At 38.8% G+C, this 13,138-nt stretch overlaps 1 protein-coding gene across 2 annotated transcripts in view; it reads left to right on the forward strand.

Moving 5' to 3' along the window:
• Window positions 1–1,548: 1,548 nt before the first annotated feature.
• Window positions 1,549–13,138, forward strand: part of si:ch211-243g18.2 (uncharacterized protein LOC559906 homolog) — a 36,359-nt gene continuing 24,769 nt past the window's right edge. For both annotated transcript variants that reach the window (XM_057819013.1, XM_057819012.1), the window contains exons 1-2: window positions 1,549–1,698; window positions 3,516–3,615. The gene's annotated coding sequence lies outside the window, so the exon portion shown is untranslated. The remainder of the gene's footprint in view (window positions 1,699–3,515; window positions 3,616–13,138) is intronic.

Raw genomic sequence — 13,138 nt, forward strand, 5'->3', positions numbered from 1 at the left:
GTAACATAGATCAACTTATGATAAAGTATAACTTTATTAACATTGTTTTGTTTGTAACAGAGAAGACTTGACGCGCATCAATTTGCCTGAATTTAAAAAAAAAGTCACATCCAAACTGTAAAACATACACTTAAGGTACATTTTTGACCATTTGATACAGAAAAATAAAATGTAATAACATCAGTAAATAATAACAAAATTGATTAGAAACATTCACTCATGAGGACAATATGCCAAAAAATTTGACCGAAAAAACAAACCTGAATAAAAGGAAAAAAAAGTGTCCTTGGACAGAAGGACAGTTTTTATTTTTGCTGCTCACATTATTTACCTCCGTTGCAATGGTGTGGAGTTATTTTGCAATGAGCATGCTAACAATGCTCACTGGTTTACTGATATAACACTGACAAAGCAGGACGATTGTTGGCAATATTCGGCACGTTTTCACTGAAAAACAATCAAGCGGCTTATCAATGAGATTGGGGTCTAATGTCTTTAAGTGGCGTCTTAACTGATTTGGCTTCTGGCTGTCCGCTATAATTATTTTTAGACACAGTAAACAGTGGTCTTTCCTCATTACTCACTGTATTAAAAGTCAAACCTAAAAGGCAAACGGCACGAAAAAAGCGCATTCTCGGCGGCCGAGGTAGAACCGTAGGTGAGGGCGGTCGTCGTGACGATCCCAAGCCGAAAATGGCACTTCTCGGGCGGCGACGTGAGAACTGGACAAGACAGTGGGTCGCTGCGTGAGTGAGTCTGGTCGGAAAACGGCTTTCGAAAACGGCGGCGGCACACTGCTCTTCATATCTGTTTTCTGTGTGTGCTGAGTGCTCTTCCTTAGTTCAAAAATACTGCGCGCACTCTGAAAATGAGAGCGCCACTGCCACCCACTGAGCGGATGTGCAAGTACACTTTATTCCAGTACGCCAAAAAAAAAAAAAGCATATTCCCCGAGGTCACATGCGCCCCCCCCTGGCATCACTCTGCACTCCCCCAGGGGGGTGCGCCCCACTATTTGAGAAGTACTGCATTACAGAATGACTAATTATAGGAGTGCTGTCAGCATTGATGCAGAGATTGAAGAGGTGGGGGGTCAGCCTGTTAGTGCTCAGACCATACGCCATACTCTACATCAAATTGGTGTGCATGGCTGTCACCCCAGGAGGAAGCCTCTTCTGAAGACGGTACACAAGAAATGATGTCAATGTTGTGGAGGTGGTTAACACACCGCTAATTTTGTTACTGAAAGTCTGACCCGCATCAGAGTTAGAATAACATTAAACTGTATATTTACTAACATTTTTGCTTAAGGTTATCATACCGTCAAAATCTCATACCGGCACATGCCAAGTCCCTACCAATGTTGAGACCAAACCTACGCCCTTGCTTGAATATAACTTTTAATTGGTGGTGTAAGTCATATTAAATTTTCTGTAGTTGTGATTCAGGAAAATTAAGGTGTTACTGATATAGTTAAAGGCAATATATGTGTTGTCATAGACTTCAAAAATCTATTGACCTGACTCTTCATCGTTCTTTGCTCGACGCCTTATCAGAGGGGGTCAAGCTTCATTTAATATTAGCTGAAGACGGGACACACTCATGTCAGATTTAAGCTTGGATTTACTTGCGATTGGATTTTACTACGCATACAAACCGGAAGGATTGTCTCAGGAGTGATTTGTTCGAGGATTCAAGGTAAATATTTATCGTACCATGCATGCGTGATTAAAGCATTTATTTGCAAGAATTTTCTTCTTTTTTCACACATGGAACTGACTAGCCTCATAGTTGGCAATATTTACGCGAAATAAATGCTACTTGCATGGTTTCTTTGCTTTTAACCAAGAATGGACGTAAAACAGTCTCGATATCTATAAAGAATTCGGGGATTTAAGCATTTATTCACAAGAATTTTCAACCAGTTAAGCTCCTTTTACGACAGGCGGCCGCTAGCCTCATTCGCTAACAGAGTAGCATGGTACTTCGTCAAGATACGTAAAATAAACGCTAACTGTACAGTTTCTTTGCTTTTAACCAAGAATCGAGACTGTTTTACGTCCATATCTAGGAAGTATTAGGGGATTTAGGCATTTATTCACAAGAATTTTCGCCAGGAAAGCTCAATTTACGCTAGGCGGCCGCTAGCCTCATTTGCTAACAAGATATAAGTGTATAATTATAATAAAGGGATATTTTATTCTATAATAAATTGTGATTGTACATGGCGGAAAACACTCAGGTGACTTGAAGTTCCGTTCTGAGACCCCCAATTTGGCCAACTTTCAAAATTGTCTGATATGCATGTGTGATACATCATTGGAAAGCTTAAAATCTCAATTTTCTGGGGGAAGAAAATATTTGAATAGGAGAGCATTTTTAAAAAAAAAAAAAAAAAAGTTTTTTTAAACAGCAAAACCCTATCTGGAGGTGAGAGCACGCGAGAGCAGAATTACAGACGCCAAGACTTTAACGAAATATTATCACGTACTTGCCTTGTTTCGATCCAAAAACTACACGTAGCATGCATCACTGAGTGCCAAGACACAGCTGTGAACGGCCACAGCTGGATTTTTGGGGGGATTTTATGGGTGAAACATGGTAATATAACAAGGGTCGCGATGCAGAAATCGCAGACATCAAGGAGTGGTCAAGATTTTCTTTTTCATATATTTACCCTTTTAAATGTTTTGGGGGTCTTTTTTCACATTTTTTTATTTTTTTGTTTGGATCGATTATTTATCATCTAACATATGGAAGAAACTGCGACACTAACAAAAAAATACAATTAACCGATAGTTATGTGGTAGATATCCGTGAAATCTGGTAAAACGGACAAATTAAAAATAGTTCGGGGGCTTCATGCGCCATGAATCTGCTATGGCAGCATATAGCCATATTGTTCTATCAAACACAACAGTTGTTTTGGCTTAAAATACAGCAGTTTCTTTTAAAGAGGAGTGCAAGAGCTGAAACTGCTTTTGCAGTCTTGTCTGTGTTTTCCGCTATATAGAATTTATTAATGATCTATTTACATATTATTTATATGATTGATTCTGCATGTTTTCCTCAAGTATTAAGTTTCTGATGTTAAATTGAGTGATTTATTAGCTGTTGGAAAACTTGCATTAAATAAAAAAAAAAGTTGCTATTTTGGTCAAAAACTTATATGTTGAATATTGCTGTTGATCCTGAAAATATAGGTGATTATCCCTGCTTTTGGTGATTTTTGTGCATCTAGTGTAAAATCTGAGACTTTTATAGCCATTTTAAGTTGTGTTATACTTATATAAAAAATAATTCATCCGGATTTTATCAGGGAACGATTTTGAATTTTTTGATGCCGACTCATATATGGCTAAGGCCTGTTTGTGTTTTAGGTCGGTGGCAGCTTTGGTTTTGAAAATATTTGAAGTTTTTGAAAATAGGCCCCCTATGAATCGGCCCAGTTTCCTGCGTCATATCAATAGGTTATGAAGTCTATGGTCTTTGTTATATCTTAGTTTTTCATACAGGAAGTGGTTACAAGTTATGCTCTCGAGGAGGAGGAGGACTTCCCCAGGCCATGTAAAGGATAACACTGGGCTCACGGCCAACTTTCCACTTAAATGAAAGGTACACACACACACACAAGCACACATGAAAATGCGTCACTTTTTCCTTTCAACTTCCCATCCACTCAGCGGCTGGGCTTATAGATATATATCTGAAATATCACAAGCTTTCTAAAACCCTCATCCGTGCTCACACACAAACGCGCACACAGAAAAGCAGCACTCAGGTTAAAAGACAATATGGGTGTGTGGGGGGTATGAGTGGTATTACGAAGTGGTTAACATATGTTGTCATATGTGCTTTTTTCTTGCCCCCTGATTTGTGTCTTCTTATCAGAAAATAGCTGGTGGGCTAAAATGCAGCTGACGCAGCCTCAGGAGGCATCAACTTAGACCTTTTTTTAAAAAAATCACTACTTTAAAAAGAGATGGAATTATTCTCATGATTGGATTATTACAGATCAAGATATCATTGCTATACAAAGCCAGTTTGGCAAAATTAAGTTTATTTTACCATGCCAGAACACACATAAAGGAAAAGAAGAAAACTGAATTTTGTTGGGCATTATGATAAACTATGAAAGTCCTGAAAAGCCCTGTATAAATCCAATGTGTTACTATTTTTAATATTATTATTACAGTGGTACCTTGACATACGATCGCATCGACACACGATCTGTTCGACATCCGACGTAAAATTTGACGCGCCATTTGTTCCTATATCCAACAACATGCTCTAAATATGACTATGACAGCACCGTACAATCCCTGACAAAAGTCTTGTCGCTTACACATTTTGTAAAAACGAGTGCTAATAACCTGACTTTTAATTATTCAATTGGTTTCAGAAATGGCTCATATGAAAGCTAAGACCCTCCCAAATGATGGTGAATGTACAAAAATATATTTGTTTCACTGAAGAAAGATTTATCATTTAATGAAGACATAAAGGTCAAATTTTGACAAAAGTTTTGTCGCCTACAGAAAGTACTGTGAAAATTGAACAAAAAATGTACCTCAAATACAAAAATATGTTACATAACATAAGCGAATGAAGCAGTGGTGCTGTGAGATCCAAATTGAATATTTTGTATGACTTCCATGGGGTTGAAGGAGTGCATCCATGCGGTTCGATAAGGATTCATACAAGTCATCAGGAACATCAAAGAAAGCAGCCTTGCCTGCCTCCCAGAGTTCATCAACATTCTTGGGTTTCGTCTTCCATGCTTCCTCTTTCATCCTGTTCATGTCTGGTGACTGGGCTGGCCAGTCCAGGAGGATCTTGATCTTCTTTGCCTTGAAGAACTTTGAAGTAGAGATTGAAGTATGCGATGGAGCACCATCCTGCTGCAGAATTTGTCCCTTTTTATGGTTAGGAATGTAAGGGGCAGCAAAGATTTGTTGATATTTCAGACTATTTATGTTGCCTTCCACCCTGCAGATCTCTCGCACACCCCCATACTGGATGTAACCCCAGACCATGATTTTGCCACCACCAAACTTCACTGTTTTCTGAGTGAATCTCGGATCCATGCGGGCTCCAGTAGGTCTCCTGCAATATTTATGGCGACTGTTGTGTAATTCAATGGAAGATTCATCTGAAAAATCCACCTTTTACCGCTTTTCCAGCGTCCATCCTTTTGACAGACTGTGGGCCTTGGCAAATGCCACACGGGTTTTTTTTTTTAATTGGCTGCACCCTGAGAGATAAATAGTCATAAATATCAACAAATCTTAGCTGCCTCTTGCATTCCTAACCATAAAAAGGGACACATTCTGCAGCAGGATGGTGCTCCATCGCATACCTCAATCTCTACCTCAAAGTTCCTCAGGGCAAATAAAATCAAGATCCTCCAGTCCAGGACTGGCCAGCCCAGTCACCAGACATGAACGTTATTGAGCATGTCTGGGGTAGGATGAAAGAGGAAGCATGGAAGACGAAACCCAAGAATGTTGATGAACTCTGGAAGGCATGCAAGACTTTCTTTAATGTTCCTGATGACTTCATCAATAAATTTTAGGAATGCTTGCCGAAGCCCATGGAAGTCACACAAAATATTTAAATTTGGATCTCATATGTTACGTAATATGTTTTTGTATTTGAAGTACAATTTTTGTTCAATTTTCGCACTACTTTCTGTAGGCGACAAAACTTTTGCCAAAATTTGACCTTTATGTCTTCATTAAATGATCAATCTTTTTTCAATGAAACAAATATATTTTTGTACATTCAACATCATTTGGGAGGGTCTTAGCTTTCATATCAGCCATTTTTGAAACCAATTGAATCATTAAAAGTCTGGTAATTAGCAGTTGTTTCTACAAAATGGACAAGCGACAAGACTTTTGTCAGGGACTGTGATGGCTAAAATGAGTCCCATTTATTGTGAGAGGCATGTTCAAGACCCAGCCAGAAATGGTGAAAATCTAACAGAAACTTATTAAACATGTTTTAAATTTATTAAAACACACTTCTTGTGTGTGTACGTGTTTTATACTTTAAGAGACGGGGCTTAGTTGCTAGTGCATAACATTTGGGGTAACGGTGGTGCAGGTAGTTGAGCGGGTTGTCCATTAATTAAAGGATCGGGAGTTCGAATCCAGCTCCCACTTGTCCCTGTTGTAGTATCTTTGAGCAACATGCTTCACCTTACTTACCTGTGTGAAAGTAGTGTGACAATGAGTGGTTGATTATTGTCAGAAAGCTCGATGGCGCAAATTGGCTGCCTCGCTTCTGTCGGACTGCCCCAGGGCGTGTGTGATCCAATGATAGCTTACCACAATTTAGTGTAGAGTTAAAAAAAAAAAACAAGAATGCAATGGAAAGCATATTTGAGTGTCCTGAAAAGCCCTGTATAAATCCAATGTGTTGCTATTTTTAAAGGGTATGTAACGGCAAAGGGGGTGTGAGACATCAATAGAACCGTTATGTGCCAAGATAATAAATACTGATAAAGTTAACCAAAAAAATCAATCACATTAATGAGCAATTATCGAAAATAGATCGAAAATGACGAACATTTCCGAAAGTGTTCCGGAGACAGCCGAATGGGGCGGCGACGTCACAACAAGTGATTGACAGTCGAGGCGGAGCCAGGTGCCATTGTTTTTTATCGACGAGAGAGTAGCGTTCGGGTTTGTTTGACCAAAACATCACTAAAATGGTTCAAAACTGCTGTGCTATGTGGTGTACAAATAGCTATTTATCGGAATATAGTATCCATGAGTTCCCGAACGCGAAAAGAAAAAGCTGGACTACGCAGACAATGGGTAAAGTTTGTCCGTGCAAAGAGGGCTAATTTTCAAGACCCAGTCTCCGGCACGGTTTTCTGTGGTAGGCATTTTCCACCTGAAAGCTTCTCGAACTATGGACAAGTGAAATCGCGTTTTGCTGCAAGATTGCTGCTCAGACCAGATGCGGTGCCCACCATACACCAGCCACCTAAATGTCCCGAGAATATCAAGAAAGAGGACGATGACTGGCAAAGGAGGCTAAGGCTAAGCAAAGGAGTGGAGCAGCCAAGCTCGAAATGCCCAGAGTGAGTACTCTTTTATGATAAAAAAATATCCCGCATTGGATACAGGACTGGACACATGTATAAATTATCGCTCGTAAAATATATAGAACAAATCCTCTGATCCCATTCATATTTGTGTCTGTTGGCAGAGCGAAAAACTATGATAGCGCAATAAATGATAATTATTCTATACATTACTTTATTTTGCGGTCACGGTGTATCAGCTTCACAAAAAGAAATGCAAAAAATATCATTCGTTGTTCCCCACACGATCTGCTGCCGATCAGTGTCATTGCTCCCCTCAATGACCGTTTCATTACGCTGCATTGGCGTTCGTTTGGGCTCAAATTGGTAACCTAAAACACCAATTAAAGCTTCGTAACTCTCCTCATCACCGTTAGATGAACATTTGTTACGTCCTTCTACGTCGGATTCGTCGCTGAAACTAGAAACGAAATTGTCTGCCATCATTGCCGCCATTCAATATTAAAGCACTGAGCCTTTTTTCTTGTTGAAGAAACACCCCTCACTGTCAATTCTGAATTCTCTTTTATTGACAACGAGGGGTGTTTCTTCAAGAGGGAACCTGGAATATGTGCAGGACGAACACAATGCAACAGCATTAACAGCTCAAAACACCGCTAATTCTCCCCTCACTAGAAGGAATTATATTGATGCAGACAGGCGCTGCCCCCCTAGTGGCCGGTGGCACTCTCTTCACTTGTCGTGACGTCACACACACAATCTGCCAGATCTCGGGCGCCGGTCGTTTTAGCTTGACAATCGAGCCAAATTTCTCTCATTTTCTTGTGTGTAATTACACGAAGTGGCATGATATGAATACAAAAGGCATGCATTTATGGATAAATGATGGAATATTAACATTTTCCCAGGGCATGACATACTCTTTAATATTATTATCATTTGCATGTGAGTCTTTGTGGAAGCTGTGGCCATTAACAGCAATTCATTTGCTTGCCTACATCTGAGAATGAACGTCTGCCACTGAAACAAAACAGGAAGTGATCAAGTGACGCGCTATTGGTTGGCTTTAGTCTTACAATCAATACTTTTTTTTTCTCCTGACCTGACCTGATGGTCAAAGTTGGCAACTTGGCCTCGGTGTCAAGTCGCATGCGCCGCTGAGGGGATCACATGATCACTTGTGACAGGAGTCACTGGGAGTCAAGTGGGGTCACCAGGAGTATCCTGGCGTCCTGCTCGTTTAATCACCCGTTTATTTGTTCAACAGCCAAACTCTGCTCGGGAGAGACGCAAGAGAAGCAGGAAGTGAAAGTTAAAGGATAATACTGGATTTAGCTCATGTTTATAGAGAAAAAGACTTATAGGGAGATCCCAACATAGACTATTGCTTCTCAAAATATTTTACACTTAAAAAAAAAAATCAAGAAACTACACTGCTGGCCAAAAGTATTGGCACCCCTGCAATTCTGTCAGATAATGCTCAATTTCTCCCAGAAAATGATTGAAATTACAAATTCTTTGGTAGTAATATCTTCATTTATTTTGCTTGTAATTTAAAAATAAAAAAACACAGAAGAGAATGGGAAAAAAATCATTATTTTATACAAAACTCCAAAAATGGACCGGACAAAAGTATTGGCACCCTTTGAAAAATCATGTGATGCTTCTCTAATTTGTGTAATTAACAGCACCTGTTACTTACCTGTGACACATAACAGGTGGTGGCAATAACTAAATCACACTTGCAGCCAGTTAAAACGGATTCAAGTTGACTCAACCTCTGTCTTGTGTCCTTGTGTGTAACACATTGAGCATGGAGGAAAGAAAGAAGACCAAAAAACTGTCTGAGGACTTGAGAAGCAAAATTGTGAGGAAGCAAGGGCAATCTCAAGGCTCATAAGACCTGAATGTTCCTGTGTCTTACATGTGCAATGTCATCAATAAGTGTAAAGCCCATGGCACTGTGGCTAACCTCCCTAGATGTGGACGGAAAAGAAAAATTGACCAGAGATTTCAACGAAAGATTGTGCGGATGGTGGATAAATAACCTCGACGAACATCCAAACAAGTTCAAGCTGTCCTGAAGTCCGAGGGTACAGTAGTGTCAACACGTACTATACGTCGACGTCTGAATGAAAAGGAACTCTACCCAGGAAGACCTCACTTCTGAGCCAGAGGCATAAAAAAGCCAGAATGGAGTTTGCCAAAACTTACCTGAGAAAGCCATAAACATTTTGGAAGAATGTTCTCTGGTCAGATGTAACAAAAGTAGAGCTTCTTGGAGAAAAGGCATCAACATACAGTTTACAGGGAAAAAAAGCGAGGCCTTCAAAGAAAAGAACACGGACCCCACAGTCAAACATGGCAGAGGTTCCCTGATGTTTTGGGGTTGCTTTGCTTCCTCCGGCACTGGACTGCTTTGGCATTATGAAGTCAAGACTACCAGCAAATTTTGCAGCACAATGTAGGGCCCAGTGTGTGAAAGCCCTCAGAGGTCATGGGTCTTCGAGCAGGACAATGACCCAAAACACACTTCAAAAAGCACTAGAAAATGGTTTGAGAGAAAGCACTGAAGACTGGCCAGCAATGAGTCCAGACCTGAATCCCATAGAACACCTGTGAAGAGATCTGAAAATGGCACCCTTCAAATCTCAGAGACCTGGAGCAGATGGCCAAAGAACAATGGTCTCAAATTCCATTGTAAGAAACTCATTGATGGAGACCGTAAGCGGTTGTTCAGTTATTTTGTCTAAAGGTTGTGCAACCAAGTATTAGGCTGAGGGTGCCAATACTTTTGTCTGGCTCATTTTTGGAGTTTTGTGTAAAATGATAATTTTTTTTTTTTCTTCATTTTCTTTTGTAGTTTTTTTTTAATTGCAAGCAAAAGAAATGAAGATATTTCTACCAAAGCATTTGTAATCGCAATCATTTTCTCGGAGAAATTGAGCATTATCTGACAGAATTGCAGGAGTGCCAATACTTTTGGCCAGCAGTATATAGTTATCTCAACTCAACATTTAACTATAAAGTAATCATAGTTGGCTCGATTTGTAATCAAAAGCAGGGCAAATGTTTTATTCCTGAAAAGTACATTTAATATTTCTTCAAGCCACTGTAACAGTATGCATAATCTAACAATAATACTGCGACCTATAACGGGAAACTAGAAATGATACTGAAATAAGGACTTTCTTCAAATGCGTTGCACGTAAGACTTAAATAAAAAAAAATATTCCTGAATAAAAGTTTATAAATCAACATAAAAAAACAATTATGTAAATACATTTACTAATGTTAAATACAACTAATCTAAACAAAATGAAGTACAGTAACCGACATTATTAGTTTGAACCTTTAATGCTTTGTACCACTAGAGGGAGATCACATACTAATAATGGATGGATCGATAACCGACACAAATACTTTTAAAACGGGAACTTTACATATACTGTAGATTGGTAGTTAATGTTAAATAGCATCTACATTCTTATTAAACTATATTAATATTATATTCATCCATTCAGCCGCCAATTTACTTGTTCTGTTATTTTACATTTTGACGATGCATAACGTATATTAAATTGACTGAAAAGCATATTTGAGAACACTACTTCACAAGCCAGCCTCTAAATATAACTCATTATTGTAATTTAAATAATTCTATTAAAACTAATATGATTACTGTTTTTGTCATCATATTTTTCTATTATCATGTCTTTATTATCTTTAATAACGTCTCATAAATAATGGACACGGAGTCCATAATATATATTAACTGAAAATGTTTAAGTTTATGCATTGTATCTTTTTATTTATATTTTTGTCAAATATCCCAAATGTATGTATATTTATAAACGATATATGTATCCATCTATTTGTGCATACAAACTCAGAATATGTGGTGTATGGTTACAGATTATATTTGAATCACTACGTCACTTAAAAAGTATTAGCAAGGATTTTCAAAATAGCGTGTTGCTGCCCTCTTTTGGTTATATTCACTGCTGAAATGATGATGCAACTCATAGTATTTTGCATGTTTTAATCTTATTGTATTTTGACTGAAAACCATTTCACAAGTATAAGGATAAGAATAATAGAGACATGATACTGTACTTCAAAACTATTTTTGTAACTGTACTTTTCGGTACTGTATGTTAGTTTTTGATATGAAGTCAAACAATTCAAATTATTTTTTTTATTTTTCCTATCCATTAGTCATCTAGATATTATCAATATATCTTCCTCCTCAGCGGGAGGAGAGGAAATGTGACGATGTGTGAGCCGAAATTAAACATTTGCCTTTTAAACACCATAACAGATTGAATCATCACTTTTTGTGAAATTTTGCGCTGCTTGTAAGACAAATCATCTCATCGCTAAAGAGGCTGCAAACCTGCTTTTGTCTCCCGCACAGGGAAAAAAAAAGTCAAATTGTGGCATTGATTATGGTCATAATGCAAATTGAGGAAGCGGAATATTTGCATCTCATTGAAATTGTAATATCCAAGTCTGCGGCAAACAAATGAGCTGTGTGCTTCAATGCTGAGCTCATTTGCATAGACCTCATTCACCGGAGTTAGTTAGAAAATTCCATCTACTGTATTCTCATCCTCCTCTTCTCAGGAAACGGGAACATGTGTGAGAACAGTTCATATTTTCATCTATTCTCCCTTCTAGTCAATGTAGAAAAAGTCTTCATATTCAAGTCCATATCTGTCCGTTCAAATAACTGGACGTATGCATCTTTACCAGGAGCTTAAAGGATAATTTCCCAATCTATATTGTTACAATGTCAACTGATACAAACCAGCACTTTTTTTTTTAAGCAAGGATATCCAAGTATATGTCATCCTACTCCCACAATATTGTACAGTATAACTAGGCATGGACAAGCATGGCATCGAGTTACTTGGGCGCCAATGGCGTACCGCACGAATGCTATTTTTAGACCGTGACGTCGCCATCATAACGCGGATGTGGCCCTCGCATACAAACCATGTTATTTCTGCTTGTTTTCTCTCATAATCTTTCAAAAAGGAACATGCCGATCAAACACTGCTGCTATGGAACCTGTAGAAACGACTCTAGACATTACGACATATGAAGGATGTTTTCTTGGACGCGTGATTGAAATGCAGCGGCGTAGGTTTGGTCTCAACATTGGTAGCGGGGCCGGAGTGGGACTTATTCTCAGCACCGGTGTTTCATGCAACAGACCGGCCCACTTTATATAGTATACTCTATATAATTAACTCACACTATTCATATAGTATACTCTATATAGTTAACTCACAATAGTGTACCGCACGAATGCTATTTTTAGACCATGACGTCGCCATATTAATGCGGAAGCGGGTCATTATAGACACGCCCTCGCATACAATCCATGTTATTTCTGCTTGTTTTTTCCGGTAATCTTTCAAAAAAAGAACATGCCGATCAAACACTGCTGCTATGGAATTTGTAGAAACGACTCTAGACATTACGACATATGAAGGACGCTTTCTTGGACACGTGATTGTAATGCAATGGTGTAGGTTTGGTCTCAACAGTGGTAGCGGGGCCGGAGTGGGACTTATTTTCAGCTCCGGTGTTTCATGCAATAGACCGGCCCACTTTATATCATGACCTACCTGAAATAAGGAAATTATAATGGTGTTCTCAAGTGATTAAAAATCTTTCATCGCGATTAATCACATGGGGTCTATAGTTAAATCACAATAGCGTACCGCATGAATGCTATTTTTAGACCATGACGTCGCCATATTAATGCGGAAGTGGGTCATTATAGACATGACCTCACACACAATCCATGTTATTTCTGCTTGTTTTCTCCAATAATCTTTTGAAAAAGAACATGCCGATCAAACACTGCTGCTCTGGAACTTGTAGAAACGACTCTAGACATTACGACATATGATGGATGTGTTCTTCATACGTTTCCCGAAGCCAAAAACCCGGAGGAAAAAAATGTGAAGAATGGATCAACTTGTGTAGACGTCCAAAAGACCAGTTTAACGCCAGCAAGGCGAAGCCATTCACCTTCATATTGGCAGTAAATATTTTGTTGGGGGCCAT

The sequence above is a fragment of the Corythoichthys intestinalis genome, chromosome 17 (genome assembly GCF_030265065.1).
Source record: "Corythoichthys intestinalis isolate RoL2023-P3 chromosome 17, ASM3026506v1, whole genome shotgun sequence".
NCBI lineage: Eukaryota > Metazoa > Chordata > Actinopteri > Syngnathiformes > Syngnathidae > Corythoichthys > Corythoichthys intestinalis.